The sequence below is a fragment of the Dendrobates tinctorius genome, unplaced genomic scaffold (assembly GCF_039654945.1).
Source record: "Dendrobates tinctorius isolate UK_male_01 unplaced genomic scaffold, ASM3965494v1 ptg000103l, whole genome shotgun sequence".
NCBI classification, from domain to species: domain Eukaryota; kingdom Metazoa; phylum Chordata; class Amphibia; order Anura; family Dendrobatidae; genus Dendrobates; species Dendrobates tinctorius.
Window position 1 is genome coordinate 29,026,756 of NW_027361771.1, and position 21,074 is coordinate 29,047,829.

Below are 21,074 nucleotides of genomic sequence, written 5' to 3' on the forward strand. Positions count from 1 at the left end.
GGGTAATGAGACCTAATGGCCATTCATTTCTCCGAGACTGACAGTCTTTCATTAGTACTATATCGCCAGGCTGGAGGTTAGGCTTGCTGGTTTGCCACTTTCTCCTCTGTTGCAGAGTAGGCAGGTACTGTTGTTTTCACTTGTCCCAAAAGGCATTGGAGAGACTCTGTACTTGTCTCCATCGACTCCTGTAACGGTCTTTAACATTAAATTCTCCAGGTGGAGAGCAATTAGGGTCGGTCTTCTGCGTAAGCAGCAGGCCAGGGATGAGAACAGTTGGGCCATCAGGATCACTGGAGTCAACGGTCTAGCGTTTATGATGGCTGATACTTCGGCCATGAATGTTATCATCACGCTTTCGTGTGTCAGTCTTGCAGATCCTTCCTGTAAGAAGATTAAATCAAGGATTCTCCTTGCGACACCTATCATTCTCTCCCATACACCTCCCATATGTGAAGAATGTGGTGGGTTGAATGTCCAAGTACACTCTTGTACACTTAGGTATTTTTCTACGTCATTCATATCCAAGTTTGAAGAGAGTTGCAGTTCTCTTGCTGCTCTGAGTTTCCTCAGAACACTATCCTTTGGTATTGGTCGTTGATTGGTTAAACAGTCGATTTCTTTGGCATAGTTTTCCCGTTGTACAGCTCGGATAATTATATTCTTCAACTGCTCTAGCTGTAGAGCTGTGTGGACGTGTTTACCATGGAGCCAGTGGTCCTCAAATTCTTGAAGTGTAGGTGCTAACTCTGCATGACCATTCTTACATATCTTCTCCATGAAGGTTAAGAAATGGTCTTTCATCTTTGGTCTACTACAGAAGCTGTGCATGAGGGAGACAAAGTGTTTGTAAACTTGTTCTCTATTGTTAGGCAAGCATTGTCTTTGAGGCTTGAAGGGTAGAGATGCAATCCATCTCTTCATTTTGTCCTGCACCATTCCTTGCTCCATCATCTCTAGGAACAGTCTATCTTCAAATGACATTGCTGTACTATTATCTTCTTTGGTCTTGTGGAAGACTGTACACCCAAGGTGATCTTGGTCACAATTCTGAATGCAATCATCATTGGCATGACTCGCTAAGATACTTGGTGCTGAAGTGCTGTGTAGCAACTCCTTTATGAAGTAGTGATTTTCACATGGTTGAAGGAGAGAGAAATCAAGCGTACTGGTAAGCATGTTGTTAACCATTGTCGGTTTGTGTGCTTCTCCTAAACAGTCCTCTCCTACAATGACCCACCCAAGGTCGAGTCTCTGGGCATATGGAGCGTTGTGAGAGCCATTGATATGCTGCCTAACCTTGTGGACTCGTAGAATATCTCTCGCGAGGAGCAAGATTATTTGAGCCTCTGGGTCAAGGTTAGGAATCAGGCATTCTATACGCTTCAGATGAGGATGATACGATGCCACTTCAGGCGTAGGTGTCTCTGACCTGTTGTCAGGAATCTGGTTACTGTCACGTGGACCTGTCCTGTGTGACGCGACCAGCAGGCCGGTAACAAGACGCGGCACGTGATACTGTCCTGTGTGACACGGCTCGCAGGCCGATAACTAAAACGACAAGACAAGGGGCAGGGAAACAGTTACAATGGTGGACCCTGCGATAGGGAAAGGGGACATGGAGACCTCCTGCACTCCACTAAGTGTCCCTAACGCACCTAACGTTCCCTATGCCTCTTCCGCACCGGGCGCCGATCAGGAACCTGTCGCCCTAGCACACCCTACACCTATCCCTTGCTAGGGAGCTGGGTGGTGCAGGCACTGGCCCCACCGCTGTACTAATATACACTAAGGAAAAACACAAACAGGGAAACTCAACTTAGCTTTACTCTGTTGCACTTGCTCCTGGCAACAGAGTCCACCCACCACCAGAATGCAGCTCTCCTCCTGAATCGCTGCCACCAAGCTCTGTCAGAGCTACAAGGAAATCCCCTATGACTCCTTCCACACCAGGGCTAAGACAGTGCTGCAAGGAACGCTCTCCAGCTCCTTCCTCCACCAAGGATGGTTGAAATGAACGCTATCGCCAACACTGATTGCAACACCTGTGACTCTTTTATAGCAGAGCCAGCAATCACACTTGTATTATAATCATGTGCACTTAACTAAAGAAACTAGAGTGCAATGATGCTCACCACCACCGGGGGCAAACTTGAACAAATGACACCACAGTGCAATACTCCAAATGGCCACCGGGGGCAAAAACCAAACTTAAGCACAGCTTAGGGAAAAAAAAGTTTACCTGTGCTTTTTATCAGTCATGATCCAGCATGGATCATGACAGTTACATTCCAATATGGTTGGTAAGGGCAGACACATTTGGCCATCTGTAGACTCGACTACATAGCCTGTTGCTCTCCTACCAGCTGTCTCTACTATACCGGCACAAGTTTTCAAAGAGTAGGGGGCACTGGGTCCACTGACGTTAAAGCTATCAAAGAAGGCAGACTTGGCTAATGACCTGTTACTCTGCTCATCTAAAATCACATATACTTTGATGGCTTTGTCCTTTTCGTCTGCTGGGTAAACTTTCACTAGGGAAATTTTAGAGCAAGAATTTCCTCCTATGAGATTTCCACAAACTTCTGTACACTTAGAAGTAATGGCTGAAGTGTCAGTATTTGAGTCATTCAGCTCCCCGCTATGCTCTTGGGGCAAAGCATCCGATGGTGGTCCAGGGTGTAGAACTGAGTTATGTTCGGTGCTGTCACATTCGGTACCCCTTGCACTAACCTCACAGTCCCTGGCGAAAGGCCTTCCTTTCTTCCAATGACTTTTCTCTGAAAGCTCTGCACTTAAGTAAGGAATGTGGCTTCTTGTGTAAGGGACACTGCTTGCTTGGGTCCTTGGATTTGTTTTCTCCTTGACCGGAGCTGGACTCTTTGCGAACTGAACCTGTGGAAGAAATGTTAGTTTTGTGGACCTCTACAGTTGTTCTACGAGGTTTACTAACAGAGTTATTGGCACATAACAGCATGAAATCAAACCTAGGATCATTTCTAATTTTTGCTTGTTCTGAGACAAAATCTACAAACACATTGAATGGAGGAAATGGTACATTGTAAGTCTGTTTATACCTCGAACCATATGTAACCCATTTGTCTTGCAGGTTATATGGGAGTTTTTGAACTATGGGGCTCACACCTCTAGCAGTGTCGAGATATGTCAACCCCACAAGATCTCCTTCTGCTTTTGCTACACACAACTCCATTAGCAATTCAGTTAATTCTCTGAGCTTTGAATAATCCTTGTTCGCTATTCTAGGAAAGTCCTCTATTCTTTTAAACAAGGCACTTTCTATAACCTCTACTGAACCATAACATTCATCAAGTCTATTCCAAATTCTTTTGAGGCCGACATCTGGATAATTTACATTAATGTCTCTGATTCTCTTTGCGTGTTCGGCAGACTCACTTCCTAGTCATTTTACCAAGAGATCCACTTCTTCACTATATGATAGACCTATGTCTCTTATGGTATTTTTGAAGGAGGCTCGCCAAGCTCTGTAGTTTTCAGTGCGATCACTGAACTTTACAAATCCCTTAGTGACAAACTCACGCCGAGCAAGGAACTTGGCAAAGTCCATCATGGCTTGGTTGGCACTGATGCCAGCTGATGGAGTGTTGTCAGAGTACATGTGTGCTGTGCGATCATACCTGTTAGATGTCTCTGGTTTGGTCCAACTGCTGTAGTACCTTTCTGAAGCAAAGAGATTCTCTTTAAGCCGGGACAGATTCCGGATCTTCTGTTCTGGAGAAAGATTATTGTAGTCAGTATCATCCCAATGTGTATTTCCTTGCTTTTGGTAGGGAGACTGATAGTTGGCTTTCTGGGGGTCCGAATTATCTGGTTGGCTTGACTTGTTGACAAAATGCTTTGTCTTCGCCTGTGGGTCTGGATCGTCATTTGATTTGTAATGCTGATTTATGTACTCTGCAGTACGCTGCAATGCATCATGAGTAATTTGCTGTAGGCCTAGCACACTGCTGCGTTCGTCATCAGAATATACGGCAGCTTCTAAGGCTTCTGCTTCTGCTATGGCAGCTGCTGTTTCTTTTTCAACAGCAAGTTTCTGTAATGTTGTTTCAAGGCGCGCTTTCTCTTCATCCAGGCATGCTTGTTGGCGTGCTTTTTCTGCATCCAGGGATGCTTGTTGGCGTGCTTTTTCTGCATCCAGGCATGCTTGTTGGCGTGCTTTTTCTGCATCCAGGCATGCTTGTTGTAGTTTCAATTCTATCTCTTGCTCAGCAAAGGTGCTTCTTGCTTTTGCCGCTTCAGCTTTTGCGCGGGCAATAGTGGCGGCATTGCTGACGGATGATGTCTTGGAGGAACCAACTTGTGATCTCGTCTTGAAAGAGGATGCTCATCCTTGAGACTTGACTCAAGAGTTAGGCGACCGCTGTGATATCCCTTTGTCATCTCTGCGTGGATAATGGCGGCCTCCGTATGGTCCGATTATTCGGTCCGACCGTTAGGAGGTTGCTGCAATATCCGTATGCAATAGCCGTATGCTTGGATAATGGCAGGCTCTGTAACGTCAGATCTTCTGAGCTTGTTCTCAGCAGTTGTTTCACTATACTGTCCTCATACACGTTAGCAGGGTGTGCAATGAGACATGTAGCTAAACCCCCTGTCTTCTTTAAGAAAAGAGGCTGTAAATTTGTAACCTTCTTTTATTGATTGCAGATGTGACAGGAAAGGGTGAAACTATAGACTATGATGTAACAGGAACAATCCTACAATACATTGCAAATTAAACTAGAATCTATGCATTAAACGGCCAGCAGGTGGTGCTGTTACCTTACAGTATGAAATATATGAAGGATTAATACACACAAAAATACAATGTCTGTAATAATCAAAGACATAAAAAAATGACTAGACCTTCTAGACAGCAATTATATGGCTGGACAGAACAACTAGCCTAGAGTGGGCGGGGCTAAGGTGAAACGACAGTTTCCTTTCAGTAAGTCACATAGGGCCCAGGCTGTTGCAGAAGCAGAACTTTGGTATTATCAGTAAGCAGACTTACATGATGAGGGTGTTCCTGAAGTAAGTGGAGACCGGGGGAATAGATAAGGAGATCCAGAAAGGAAGCATGAGGAAGTGTCAGAAAGTGGTTGTGAATTTTTGAAGATAAGACCTTGGGCAGGAGGTCTAACTTCCAATACCAAGCTTGCATGGCAAGAAGGTAGAGGAGTTGTTCAGCATAAGGAATGTGAGACAAAGATGGTGCCCACAGTGGTAGTTCCAAGGAATTCAGTCATCAGAGAAGCTGATGGTCATACTAGCTAAGTTGCTCCCTTAAAGGAAAAAAGATGCAGAAACACAGGTTGAAGTACAGGACTCTCACTTACTGACTGTAGTACCATTACTGAGAAGAAGGGAAGTTCCTGAAGTACCGTGCTGGGTGGTGGTAGGGACAGAGGACTATGTAAGGAAGAACAGAGAAAATGTGTGTGAAGATGTTCCATATATTAAGAGAAACGTTCATGAAGTTATGCACGTGCTATCTGTTGTATATAATTCCTTCTAAGTTATTGTTCAGTAAAAGACAGTTCCTTTTTCAGTGCTGTTCTCCCTCATTGAACTTTGTAAGACCTGGTCCTGGCCAACCGAAGTCACCGGCATCATGCAGTTGGAAGGGTCACGTTTCCACCTCTCAGTGTGTCTGGTATGAAGTTACTGACAGCTCTGCTGTCCAATCTGTTATAGGGGTGTGCTGAAGCTGTCAGTACTTTCATTGACAGTTTGGCCATCCAGTCTGGTACAGGGGCATGCTGAGCTGTCAGTTTGTTGATTGACAGCTTGACTATCCAATCTGAGACTCTGAGTCGTCAGCTGTCTCCATGTGTTCATTATTCCAGTTAATGGCCATGCTTCTTAATGGAGTTGTGTCTCCCAGAAAAATACCAGACGTACATTCAACCTGTGAGATTTGTGCTTTGTACTTTGTGCTTTCCTGTGCATAGAATTTCAGTTTGCTTGATCTGTTACTTGACCTTGGACTTCATTCTGACCATCTGCTTGTATAACCCCTTCAGCTCTGATCCGTTATCCTCCCAGTACTCTGACCTCGGAACACTAGCTGGCTACACTTTTGTCTCTTCCTTCTGTTTATGATGCATCTTACTGGCTTATGACTTTGGATTCCTTCACCACTCCGACTCACGGCTTGGCCATGAGAAGTGACTAGTGTCACAGCAAGGGCTTGATACCCCTGTAGCTAAATTCCACACACCCAGCCAGGAGCCCCATCTTTATGCAGCATCTAGGGGCATTAAGGATGAGTACCTTGCCCATGGCTGCTGCCCCGTGCCATGTTCCACTAATGCAGTGTTTCTCAACTCCAGTCCTCAAGACCCACCAACAGGTCATGTTTTCAGGATTTCCTTAGTATTGCACAGGTGATGCTGTTAATCTTTGAGCAGGTGATGAAATTATCACCTGTGCAATACTAAGGAAATCCTGAAAACTTGACCTGTTGGTGGGTCTTGAGGCCTGGAGTTGAGAAACACTGCGACTAATGAATGGTCTTACCGTATGTGTGCAGAGTATTAACATACTGTAATGCAACCATTTTCAAATTTGAAACAAATTGTTTAATATTTTCTTGGAATCTTTTGACCTAGAGTCAAACATTTTTTTGTAGAATTAAGAATGAACATAAAGGTAATTTTTCCACTGACATAACACAATGGAGAAATGATATTTTGATTATATGAGCAAGAACTTGTGCCTGTATCACAATGGCAGAACCCATCTGGCCAGCACAGTGCATTCTGTAATTACATTTACTTAACATAACAGAGTGAAGCAGCTGGTTGTAAAGTGGTTAAGAAACTTGAGCAGAAAATCAAATAACAATAAATCATCCCATGGCTTTACTGTTTTTTTTATAAAATTCCCTAAAAAGCAGCAATTTAGCATTTGTATGATTCTATTTAACATTGTATTTTTAAAGCAATTTATTTTAAATTAAAGTTGGTAAATTTTGGGGATTTAAATTATAGTGATTCGGATAGCATTGTTAATCGTAAGTGCTACACATGTTATATTCATTAAACAGATTCTATCACATGAAGAAACGCTACTAAAATGCATATATGGGGTTTAGTTGCAGTTTAAAGACATAGCTCACAGCTCTCCCAGATTCAGCAGGACTGTCCTGTCAGAGATTTGTCCCAACTTCTCATATGCTTCCTAGTGTTGAGCGAGTATGCTCGTTACTTGAGTTTTCCGAGCATGCTTGGGTGTTTTCCCAGTATTTTGGCCATGCTGCATGATTTGCGGCTGCTAGACAGCCTGAATACATGTGGGGATTTCCTAACAAACAGGCAATCCCCACATGTATTCAGGCTGTCTAGCATCTGCAAATCGTGCAGCTGTGGCATCACAAGCTAAATCTCCAAGCATGCCCAAAATACTCAGAGAACACCTGAGCATGCTCAGCAAACGCAAATAACGAGCATACTCGCTCATCACTAATAACATAGTAACGTAGTAACATAGTTTTGAAGGCTGAAGGAAGACCTTATGTCCATCTAGTTCAGCCTATTTTTAGTGCAGCTGTTCTGCAATGTTGATCCTGGGGAAGGCAAAAAACCCACAGAGTAGGAGCCAATTTTCTCCATAAGGAAAAAATTCCTTCCCCTAAGCTGGGTCAACCATCTACCTATAATATTATGTTATTTGTAACCTTCTATACTGTTACTCACAAGAAAAGCATCCATTCCTTTCTTAAATTCATTCAGTGAGTTGGCCATCACCACTTCCTCAGGAAGAGAATTCCAGAGCCTCACTGCTCTTACCGTGAAGAACCCTCTTCTTTGCTGGTGCAGAAATTGTCTTTCCTCCAAACGAAGAGAATGCCCCCTTGTTCTTGTCACAGTCCTTGGTACAAACAGTTCATTGGAGAGATCTCTGTATTGCCCTCTGATATACTTGTACATATATATTAGGTCTCCCCTAAGTCTTCTCTTTTCTAGAGTAAATAGACCTAATTTTGATAACCTTTCTGGGTATTGTAGTGAACCAACTCCATTTATCATTTTAGTAGCCCGCCTTTGAACCCTTTCAAGTTCAGTAATGTCTTTCTTGAGCACCGGCGTCCAAAATTGCACACAATACTCCAAGTGTGGTCTGACGAGTGATTTGTACAGAGGGAGAATTATGTTTTCATCTTGTGTCCCCAGACCTCTTCTAATGCATCCCATGACCCTATTTGCTTTGGTGGCAGCTGCCTGACACTGGGCACTCCAATTTAGCTTCTTATTGACTAAGATGCCTAAGTCTTTTTCCATGTCTGATTTCCCCAGCAGTTTCCCATTTAGTAAGTAATTGTGGCATCTGTTTCTCCTTCCCATGTGCATAACCTTACACTTATCTGTGTTAAACCTCATTTGCCATTTTTCAGCCCAATTCTCCAATTTACTCAAATCTGTCTGTAGTTGCAAACTGTCCTCCTTTGTGTTAACTACCTTACATAGTTTTGTATCATCTGCAAATACTGATATTTTACTGTGTAAGCCATCCACTAGATCATTAATAAATATATTAAATAGTAGGGGGCCCAATACAGAACCCTGTGGTACCCCACTAGTAACCTACTAGTGATGAGCGAGTATGCTCATTACTTGAGTTTTCCGAGCATACTCGGGTGTTATCTGAGTATTTTGGGCGTGCTCGGAGATTTAGTTTGTGTCACCACAGCTGCATGATTTGCAGCTGCTAGACAGCCTAAATACATGTGGAGATTGTCTGTTTGTTTGGAAATCCCCACATGTATCAAGGCTGTCTAGCAGCCACAAACCATGCAGCTGTGGTGATACAAACTAAATATCCAAGCATGCCCAAAATACTCGGAGAACACCCGAGCATGCTCATAAAACTTGAGTAACGAGCATAGTCGTTCATCACTAATACTCATCATTCTACGACATTATCATTGCACTATAGCTCCTCCTCAGGATTGGGGCCGCATCTCTCTGCACTGACAGAAATTATGTAAAATATTCACTTCTCTTGTGATCATATGTCCCTGGGACTTGAACTTACATATCTATATATGTAGGTATCTATGAGATAAAGCCCATAATGATATAGGCAAGAGAAATTGGTAATCTTGACCTATACTGAAGGCAGTGAACCCAGAAGCAGATTATATATTTACATTTGTGCTCAATTTTAACACCAAAACTTTTTCTCCACTCATGGTTAGTGGTTGGGTGAAGTCATTTATTGTCAAACTACTGTGTTTTCTCTTTTTAAATCATAATGACAACCCAAAACATCCAAATGACACTGATCTAAAGTTCACATACCCTGGTGATTTTGGCCTGATAACATGCACAGAAGTTGACACAAATGGGTTTGAATGGCTGCTAAAGGTAACCTCCTCACCTGTGATCTGTTTGCTTGTAATCAGGGTGTGTACATAAAAGCTGAGTGAGCTTCTGGGATCCAGACAGATTCTTGCATCTTTCATCCAGCCAACGTTTATGGATTGTGAGTCAAGGGAAAATCAAAAAAATGTCAACAAATCTATAGAAAAAGGTAGTTGAATTGTATAAAACAGGAAAGGGTACAAAAACATATCCAAGGATTTCATAATTCCAGTTAACAGCGTTTAAACTGTGATTATCAAATGGAAAATCAGGGGCTCTGTAAAAACAATCATGGTCAGGTAGACCAACAAAAATTGCATCCACAACTGCCAGGAAAATTGTTCAGGATGCAAAGAAAAACCCACAAATAACATCAGCTGAAATACAGGACTCTCTGAAAACTAGCGGTGTGGATCTTTCAAGATGCACAATAAGGAGTCACTTGATGAAAAATGGGCTGCATGGTCGAGTCGCCAGGAGATAGCCATTACTGTGCAAATACCACAAAGATTCTCGTCTGTAAAATGCAAAACAGCACAGAGACATGCCTCAAAACTTCTGGAAAAAGGTAATTTGGAGTTATGAGAACAAAATGGAACTTTTTGACCACAACCTTAAATGTTACATTTGGAGAGAGATCAACAAGGCCTATGATGAAAGGAACAGCATTCCTACTGTAAGGCAAGGTGGAGCATCGCTGATACTTTGTGAGCTACAAACACATCGGAAACTTGGATAAAGTTGAAGGCAAGATGAATACAGCACGTTATCAGCAAGTACTGGAGGCAAATTTGCAATCATCAGCCTGGATGCTGCGTAAGGGTCGTACTTGGACATTCCAACATGACAACGATCCAAAACACAAGGCCATACCGCAAGTATAGGGTATTGGCCGATATTCGCGGTATCGGAATTCCGATACTGAGTTCCGATACTTTTAGGATATCGAATACCAGAATCGGAAGTTCCCATAATGCTATGAGCCAGTTTGATTTGATTCAGCCAATGACAATCCTCTGAAGTGTGGGCACATCCTATTAGGCATGTAGGCATGTTAACTAATGGCATGGCTGTGATTGGCTGCTGAAATGATGTCATGATGCACTATACAAGCCGCCGCTGCCGCCGCCATTTAGGGTTCACTCTGCTGTGAATTCAGTTAGGGACAGGCTGCTGTTCAAGACAGTGAGGGACAGTTAGAGAGCGATTTTACAAATCACATTGTGCTTTACCCAGGCTACATTCTCAATAAGTGTAGCTTTCTTTTGCCTTGCAGCAGCGCTAGTCACAGCTGTCTGCAAGGTCTGTGTGAGTGCAGCTCAGGCTGTGTAGTGTGTCCTGCAGGCACGTCTGCTTGTAGGCCGCTCAGCATGTCACTGCCTCATACAAATTTTTTTTTTTTTCTTGCTGCAAATTTTTCATTGTTCTATTAGTGTGCATCCATCCGTATCCATATACGTTGGCTGCAAACACTATAGGATTAGAGAGCGGAGACTTTCTGCAGCCTTTCAGTGCTAGTGCCCAATTCTCTGCACTGTTCACGGCTGTCTGAGAGGTCTCTGTGTGAGTGCAGCTCACGCTGTAGTGTGTCCTGCAGGCATGTCTGCTTGTAGGTTGCTCAGCGTGCGTCACTGCCTCATACATATTTTTCTTTTATTGCAGCTAATTTTTCATTCTCCTATTAGTGTGCATCCATCCGTATCCATCTACATTGGTTGGTTGCAAACACTATATAGGATTGGATAGAGGAGCCTTTTTGCTGGCTTGTGCCCTGCAGGCGCAGCCAGATTAGTATTACCCTATTTTTTGGAGCCTCATCTTTTGCATTGTAGGTTACCTTCCTGCATTGTAATAGCTCCAAAAAGTTTGTGATACTATCGCTATCAAATCTTTTGTCACATCCTTTTTGTTTTTTTGAAAAAAAAACAAAAACAAAATGCAATTCAACAAACACTCCACTTGACAGTTGTGTAGGCCACATTAGCTCCTATTAAAGTGTAGTCCACACACTTTATAAAACTAGTGTTTCCTATACCTGTTAGCAGCTGTTCAGGAATAAGCACACTAAGCCCCCCCTTTCTACTTTTCTGCCTATCTTTATCAGACTACCAAGATGAAGAAGGCAGGGAGTAAGGCACGTGGTCGTGGGCGTGGAGTTGCAGCAGGGAGAGGATGTGGGGATTCAGCAGGGAGAGGACGTGGGGATTCTGTGCCTGCTGCAGGCACCAGTGAGTCAGCATCCCCCAGTTTTACCAGGCAACAGTCCTTTATGTGCAGCTTTGTAGGACCTCGCCGTATCCCACTGCTGCGTGACGAACAAATTGAAGCCGTTGTCAGATGGATGGCAGCTAACGCATCGACTTCAATGACTTCCACGTCCTCTCAGGGCCAGAGCACTGAAGAGCAACCATCTGTCTCTTCACCACCTGCCAAATTGCCCAGGCAGTCAGAGAGGCCTGTACAGGAGCCATCACAGTCTCTACTTCTGTTCTCTGAATCTGTTGGCTTGGAAAGAGGGGGCCAGCCAAGCAGCATTCAAGAATGTGAAGAAGAGGGAGTATGCAATGATGCGCAACTGCTTTGTCCCTCTGAATCTGAAGAGGCGGGTGGGCCAGTGCCTATGGTCAGCACACCTCAGTACGCATCAGATGATGATGAGACTCAGGTGCCACTTTCTGGTGCGTACGGTGCTGGCGAGACTACCCAGGAGAAGCAGGTGTTTGAAGAGGGGAGTGTAGATGATGAGGTCCTTGACCCATCATGGCGTGAGGAACAGGAAGGTGGTGGGAGCAGCTCTGAGGAAGAGATTCCCCGAACGGCCAAAACAGGAGGGAGAGGAAGGGGGCAGACTTGGTTGCCTGTAGCCTCCACTTCGGCACCCGTTAGGAGCATTCCTCTTCCAAAAGCCAAAACGGGCACTCCCAAGACATGCAGTGCATGGTCCTTTTTTGACACAGTTGCAGATGACATTTGCTTTGTCAAATGCAAGCTGTGTCATCAGAAAGTCAAAAGAGGGAAAAGTGTCAGCAACCTCAATACCACAAATATGTGGAAACATGTGCGGCCCAAGCACGTGGTGGAGTTACAATGACACACTGAAGACGTAGGCCAACCTACAGCACCACCTACCACCTCTTCAGCTCGTGTTGCAGCCTCTTCCTCCAGCTCACACACAGCTTGTTCGGCTTCCTCACAGGATCGCCATGGAAGAACCTCTGGCACTGTTGTCCTGAGACCCAGTGACATTCCACCCACAGCACCACGTTCCTGTTCATCCTCACACTCCCAGGCCACTCTACAGCCATTGGTAGCACAGGCATGGGAGAAAAGGCGGCCATACTCGGCAAACCATCCCCGAGCACAGGCTCGGAATGCTGGCATTGCAAAGTTACTGGCCCTTGAAATGCTCTCATTCAGGAGACTGACACCTTCCATAACTTCATTGCATTGGCAGTCCCACAATACACCGTGCCCAGCCGCTTTTATTTCAGCAGGCAAGCCATTCCTGCCCTGCAAAAGCATGTGGAGGCAAAAATTAAACATGCGCTACTAAACGCCATCAGTAGCAAGGTCCACCTGACCACCGATGCGTGGACCAGTACCCATGGACAGGGACGATACCTTTCCCTCACTGTCCATTGGGTCAATGTTGCAGAGGCGGGTACAGATCTTGAGAGTGGCACTGTACGTGTTCTGCCAACTCCAAGGATTGCAGGAATCCAGTCTGTACACATTGACTCCTCCTCATACTCCAGTTCCTCAGAATCAGCGCAACAGGAGCCTGTTACGACCGATATGAGCACAGGCGTGGCCAAACGTCAACAGGCCATACTGAAATTAATTTAATTGGGGAATCGAAGCCACACAGAGCAGGAGCTCTGGAATGCCATCAAGAAGGAGAGCGACGTGTGGTTTGTGCCAGCGAATCTCCAGCCAAGCTTGGTAGTGTGTGACAATGGCCGAAATCTGGTGGCAGCTCTGGGCCTAGGCAAACTCACTCACATCCCATGTCTGGCACATGTGCTCAACTTGGTCATGCAGAGCTTTCTGAGGGGCTATCCGGATCTTGATGCACTGCTGCACAAGGTCCGCATAGAGTGCGCTCACTTGCGGCGTTCCAGCACGGCAATATCGTGCATTGCAGCTCTGCAGCGCCCATTACGCCTTCTGGAACATCGCATCATATGTGACTTACCCACCAGGTGGAATTCAACGTTACATATGTTGGAGCGGTTGTGTGAGCAGCAGGCAGCAGTAATGGAGTACCAGCTGCATCAGGCGCAAACAAGTTGCACTGTGCGCCGGTCACACTTCAGCACCACTGAGTGGGCCTCTATGAAGGACATCTGCCTCGTTTTGCGTGCCTTCGATGATTCCACGCGGATGGCGAGTGCAGATGATGCACTAGTAAGCATGACTGTCCCCCTTATCTGCCTGCTTCAAAAAACACTGCAAGCACTAAGGGATGAGGTTTTGGAAGAGGTGGAGGATGAGGAGTCACAAATGCCATCTGCTTCTGGACAGTCTGCCCTACGTGGTTCCTCACAAAAGCCTAGGCAGGGGACACTTTGTGAGGAGGATGAGGAGGAGTCAATGGAGGAGGTCGACATCTCGCCTGAGGAGGGAGGTACACAATGCTCTAGTCAGTATGTACAGCGAGGGTGGGGTGATGCAGAGGAGGCAGAGATGATGCCTCAAGCAGGGGACAGTGTTTCTTTGGCAGTTGGGAGTCTGCAGCACATGGTTGACTTCATGCTGCAGTGCCTGAGAAACAACCGCCGCATCGCCCACATTCTCAAGACGGCTGATTATTGGGTGTACACCCTCCTAGATCATCGCTACCGGGACAACTTACAAAGCCTCATAGCACCATTGAACAGGAAGCGTAAAATGCGGGAGTACCAAGAGACACTGGTGCAGTCCATCATGTTCTCCATTCCACCCAAGAGCAGTGCTGCTAGTGCTTTACAAAGCAGCTCTGTGCGTCGAGGCAGTGGAGGAAACTCTGCACAAAGAGGGAGCAGAGGCAGCGCCTCAGCACAAGGCAAGACCAGTATGGCCCAAATGAGGCAAAGTTTTGTGTGCCTGCCAAAAATGTCTACACCATCACAGATGGCTCCAGTCAGCAGGAGGCAACGTTTCCGTCAGATGGTGACAGACTACATGTCTTGCCCTGTCAGTGTATTCCCAGACGGCTCTCCCCCCTTCAAGTTTTGGGTCTCTAAGCTGGATACTGTTGTGAGCTCATTTTCTCGTTCACCTTTGATGTTCGATGAACTTCCTCTGCTGGTGAAAGGAAGTGGTGAAACTGATTTGGATGGGAGAAACCTGTCACCTGAACAGGTGGATTGTGATTGGACATCCGGAATCTCTGAGTGGATATAAGGCAGCCGACGCCCTGTAGGGTTGCTGGTGATTTCTCTGCTCTGTGCTCTGGCCTCCAGTTCAGTTCCTGTCTTCTAAAGCTAAGTTTTGCTCTGTTATTGTTCCATGAGATTTTGTCTGATTTGCATAGTTTTGTATTCTGCCAGCCCCGGCTGGGGCTCTGCTGAATTTCCATTTTTGCCCCTGATCGGTTAAATCTCTTTTGCTCTGTCTTCAGAATATATCGGAGTGCTGATATAGGGATTTTGAAGTCTAGTGACTTCAGGGCCATTTTTCCTATCAGACGTGTTGGAACATTTTTGGTAGGGTTTTTGCAGATTGCAGCCAGCATCTTTTCTGTCCTTTCCTATCTAGTTAGTTGGGCTCCATCGTTTGCTCTGCCTGTCTTTCTGTCTGTGTTTGTGTTTTCATCTGTTTTCACCGACAATACATGTTGGGGGCTGTCTACTGCTTTGGGGTCTGCTCTGGGGCAGTTTAGATTTCCCCTTTCTTTCTTTCGGCTTATTTAGTTCTCCGGCTGTGAAGAGGCGTCTAGGACCACCGTAGGAATGCTCCATGGCTACTGTTAGTTGTTGTGAATAGGATCAGGGGTCTGCAATCCGCCAGCTACCAACCTCTCCGGTTTTCTGGACTTAGCTTGCATTTTTGTTTTTTCCTCCTCCGGTGACTCATTCATAACAGGATACATGGCCAGAGCTTAGCCAGTATGCATTGGAGGTGCTGGCTTGCCCTGCTGCCAGTGTATTATCGGAGCGCGTCTTTAGTGCCGCAGGTGGTGTACTAACAGACCGTCGGATGCGACTATCCTCCGATAACATTGACCGGCTTACTTTTCTGAAAATAAACAAGGCCTGGATCTCGCCAGAATTTGCCAGTCCTCTTCCAGAATAAATAATTGGTTGGCAACAGTATCCAGGTCTCCTGTTGTGTTCATGTTTCTACCACCTGAACTGTAATCCTTGGGCTTCAACACAGCCAGTTGTTGCTCAGAAGTGCTGTCCTCACAGAGAAAAACACTAGCTCCTGTGTTAGTGGGGTTCAGTAACGCCTGCTGATCCCCTGCTGTGTGGGCGGCAATATCTCCTGCTGTCTCCACATACAAAATAAATCCTATTCCCAACCTGCTCCAAGTAGGCCTCAGCCTGCTCCATGATTGATCCTGGGCTCCAACATCGCCAGTTGTTGCTCGGAAGTGCCGTCCGCACAGAGAAAAACACTAGCTCCTGAGTTAGTGGGTTTCAGTAACGCCGGCTGTTCCCCTGCTGTGTGGACGGCAATATCTCCTGCTGCCTCCACATACAAAATATATCCTATTCCCAACCTGCTCCAAATAGGCCTCAGCCTGCTCCATGATTGATTCTGGGCTCCAACATCGCCAGTTGTTGCTCGGAAGTGCCATCCGCACAGAGAAAAACACTAGCTCCTGTGTTAGTGGGGTTCAGTAACGCCTGCTGCTCCCCTGCTGTGTGGACGGCAATATCTCCTGCTGCCTCAAAATTTACACTACTACTGATTTCAAACTTGCTCCAACTAGGCCTCTGGCTCCACTCTGTCTCTAGTGTTTTCCCAGGCCTCCAACACTACCAGTTGCTGCTCAGAAGTGGTGTCTGCACATTCAACACTTGTTCCTGTGTTAGTGGGGTTCAGTAACGTCAGCTGATCCCCTGATGTGTGTCCAGCAATGTCTCCTGCTCTGTCCACATTCCCACTAATAGTTGATTAGAGCCAGAGGCCTAGTTGGATCACGTTTAAAATCAGTAGTAGTCTACAACAGATATTAAACTAGATGATTTTAGGCCTCAGCCTACACCATGATTCACCCTGGGCTCCAACAGCGCCAGTTGTTGCTCGGAAGTGCCGTGCACACAGAGAAAAACACATGCTCCAGTGTTAGTGGGGTGCAGTAACGCCAGCTGCTCCCCTGCTGTGTGGACGGCAAAGTCACCTGCTTCCTCCAAAATCACACTACCTCAGCTTTTCAACTTGCTCCAAGTAGGCTTCAGCCAGCTCCATCATTCACCCTGGGCTTCAACAAAGCCAGTTGTTGCTCAGAAATGCTGTGTACACAGAGAAAAACACATGCTCCAGTGTTAGTGGGGTGCAGTAACGCCAGCTGCTCCCCTGCTGTGTGGACGGCAAAGTCTCCTGCTCCCTCCAAAATCACACTACCTCAGCTTTTTAATTTGCTCCAAGTAGGCTTCAGCCTGCTCCATCATTCACCCTGGGCTTCAACACAGCCAGTTGTTGCTCAGAAGTGCTGTGTACACAGAGAAAAACACATGCTCCAGTGTTAGTGGAGTGCAGTAACGCCAGCTGCTCCCCTGCTGTGTGGACGGCAAAGTCCCCTGCTCCCTCCAAAATCACACTACCTCAGCTTTTCAACTTGCTCCAAGTAGGCCTCAGCCTGCTACATCATTCACCCTGGGCTTCAACACAGGCAGTTGTTGCTCAGAAGTGCCATGTACACAAAGAAAAACACATGCCCCAGTGTTAGTGGGGTGCAGTAACACCAGCTGCTCCCCTGCTGTGTGGACGGCAAAGTCTCCTACTCCCTCCAAAATCACACTACCTCAGCTTTTCAACTTGCTCCAAGTAGGCCTCAGCCTGCTCCATGATTCACCCTGGGATTCAACACAGCCAGTTGTGGGAATGTGGACAGAGCAGAAGACATTGCCGGACACGCATCAGGGGATCAACTGACGTTACAGAACCCAAGTAACACAGGAACAAGTGTTGATTGTGCAGACCGCACTTTTGAGCAGCAACTGGAGGTGTTGGAGGCCAGGGTAAATACTAGAGACACTGGAGCCAGAGGCCTAATTGGAGCACGGTTAAAATGAGTAGTAGTCAACAACACATATTCAACTTGATGAAATTAGGCATCAGCCTACACCCTGATTGACCCTGGGCTCCAACATCGTCAGTTGCTGCTCAGAATTATCTTTGGCACGGGTACTTCCTCCTGCCCATCCTGGTTCCAGCATGCCTGCTGTTTCCTGGTGGTGTCAACGTCACTTTGCCACCAAAACATTGTCCAGTCGTGTTGCGGTCGGGTTAGCCAAGTCTATGGTGCCTGCAGTTTAGGTGCTCCTATGTGGGCTGCGGGTTCTGGTAATAAAAGCTGGTTCTGTAGTGCCAACAGGACAAACACCCCCTGTAGGACTGTGTGTTTCGGTAACTGCGGCCGACTCGCGGCCTTGCAACGTTGTTTTTCAGGGGTAGTTTCTGCTACCCCTCCAGGTTCCTGCACCGTCAGCTGGTTCTCGGCAGTGCCTTTGGCTGAGGTGCCTCCTTCTCGGTATCCGAGTTCCAGCAACGTCTGCTGGTCCTTGGTAGTGCTTTCTAGCACAGGTACCTCCTGCTTAGTAACCGGGTTCCAGCACCGTCAGCTGGTCCTCGGTAGTGCCATTGGCTCTTGTTCCTTCTGCTGCCCCTCCGGGTTCCAGCACCGTCAGCTGGGTCTCGGTAGTTCCATTGACTCTTGTAGCTTCTGCTACCCATCCGGGTTCCAGCACCATCAGCTGGTTCCAGGTAGAGCCTTTGGCCTAGGTGCCTCCTTCTCGGTATCCGAGTCCCAACAATGTCTGCTGGTCCTTGGTAGTGCTTTCTAGCACAGGTACCTCCTGCTTAGTAACCGGGTTTCAGCACCATCAGCTGGTCCACGGTTGTGCCATTGGCTCTTGCAACTTCTGCTACCCATCCTGGTTCCAGCACCGTCAGCTGGTTCTCGGCAGTGTCTTTGGCACGGGTACTCCCTCCTGCCCAACCTGGTTCCAGCATGCCTGCTGTTTCCAGGTAGTGTCAACGTCACTTTGCCACCAAAATGTTGTCTAGTCGTGTTGCGGACGGGTTAGCCGAGTCTTTGGTGCCTGCAGTTTAGGTGCTTCCTATGTGGGCTGCGGGTTCTGGTAATAAAGGCTGGTTCCGTAGTGCAAACAGGACAAGCACCCCCTGTAGGACTGCGTGTTTCGGTAACTGCGGCTGGCTCGCGGCCTTGCAACGTTGTTTTTCAGGGGTAGTTTCTGCTACCCCTCCGGGTTCCTGCACCGTCAGCTGGTTCTCGGCAGTGCCTTTGGCTGAGGTGCCTCCTTCTCGGTATCCGAGTTTTAGCAACGTCTGCTGGTCCTTGGTAGTGCTTTCTAGCACAGGTGCCTCCTGCTTAGTAACCGGGTTCCAGCACCGTCAGCTGGTCCTCGGTAGTGCCATTGGCTCTTGTTCCTTCTGCTGCCCCTCCGGGTTCCAGCACCGTCAGCTGGGTCTCGGTAGTTCCATTGACTCTTGTAGCTTCTGCTACCCCTCCGGGTTCCAGCACCGTCAGCTGGTTCCAGGTAGAGCCTTTCGCCTAGGTGCCTCCTTCTCGGTATCTGAGTTCCAGCAACGTCTGCTGGTCTTTGGTAGTGCTTTCTAGCACAGGTACCTCCTGCTTAGTAACCGGGTTCCAGCACCGTCAGCTGGTCCACGGTTGTGCCATTGGCTCTTGCAACTTCTGCTACCCGTCCGGGTTCCAGCACCATCAGCTGGTTCTCGGCAGTGTCTTTGGCACGGGTACTCCCTCCTGCCCAACCTGGTTCCAGCATGCCTGCTTTTTCCGGGTAGTGTCAACGTCACTTTGCCACCAAAATGTTGTCCAGTCGTGTTGCGGTCGGGTTAGCTGAGTCTTTGGTGCCTGCAGTTTAGGTGCTTCCTATGTGGGCTGCGGGTTCTGGTAATAAAGGCTGGTTCCGTAGTGCAAATAGGACAAGCACCCCCTGTAGGACTGTGTGTTTCGGTAACTGCGGCCGGCTCGCGGCCTTGCAACGTTGTTTTTCAGGGGTAGTTTCTGCTACCCCTCCGGGTTCCTGCACCGTCAGCTGGTTCTCGGCAGTGCCTTTGGCTGAGGTACCTCATTCTCGGTATCCGAGTTCCCGCAATGTCTGCTGGTCCTTGGTAGTGCTTTCTAGCACAGGTACCTCCTGCTTAGTAAGCGGGTTTCAGCACCGTCAGCTGGTCCACGGTTGTGCCATTGGCTCTTGTTCCTTCTGCTGCCACTCCGGTTTCCAGCACCGTCAGCTGCTTCTCGGCAGTTCCTCCGCCTTCTTGTACCTTCTGCAACTTTTCCAAGTTCAAACTTGTGAAAATGGTTTTTGGTTCACACTCTGGATCTCCCTGATGACGACAATGAAGACGACGACCCTGAAGACCACACAGAAGAAGACCAAAAAGATGACCCTGAATAAGATGACCAAGAGGACAAAGAACATGAAGACAACCACCAAGATGCAGAACAACAAGAGACAGAAGATCAAGAAGCAGAAGAACAAAAATCAGAAGAACCAAAAGCAGAAGAACATTAAGCATAAGACTAAAAATCAGAGCAAAAGATATTATCTAAATTATAAGCAGAAGAAGACTAAGCAGTGTATGGGGGTGAGTCCGTTCCTCCTCGTGGTACCCCTGGAAAATGCCTGCTGCTGCAGGCCAAACTGAACGCGGACAAATGCTGTTGTACATCTTTTGTGACAGGCAGAATGGAAGGTGTAATCTTCAAACTTTTATAGATAACAACTACAGGAATGCCTGTCACAAATAACAATATGATGAAGAAGAAGAATAGGAAGAAGATGAAGAAGTAGAATATGAAGAAGAATAATAGTTGAATAAGAAGAATATGAAGAATGTAAAAGTATAGAATAATAGGAAGAAGGTGAAGAAGAAGATGAATAAGGTGAAGAAGAAGTTGATGAAAAAGATGCTGCTGCTGCTGAGTATGATGGAGAAAGTGTGGGAGAAGAAAAAAAGAAGGTGAAGAGCATGGAAGTAGTGAAACATACATATCTGACAAAATATAAAAAAGGTTAACATAGTCAATATCTTTGTAACTCTGAACGTCTTTAAAAAAAAAAATTATTCCTGCTATTCCATTTGATTGGGCTAAACCTCTATGCCTTTACTGTGTCCTCCACCTCCCCCAATACATTCTACATTATTCTTAGTTGTTTTTGTTCATGTAGAATTAAACTACAAGGAAAGAAAGGGTTTTTTTTAATTCTGATATTTCTGTACCATTGACTTGAATGGGGCTTCCGGTAACGGAATCGGCGATACCTGATACTTTTTTGGTATCGGTCCGATCCAATTCGATCTGATATTTCACGATATCGGATGGTATCGCTCAACACTAATAAAAATATGTCACTTAACACAAAATCCAAAGTTTTATCCTTATTAAACAAACTTCATATGTAACCATCACTTTCCAAAGAATAAATTAGAACAGTCTCACCCAAGCAGCCAGGAGGAGGGACTGTCAGTGAGGATGGTGAT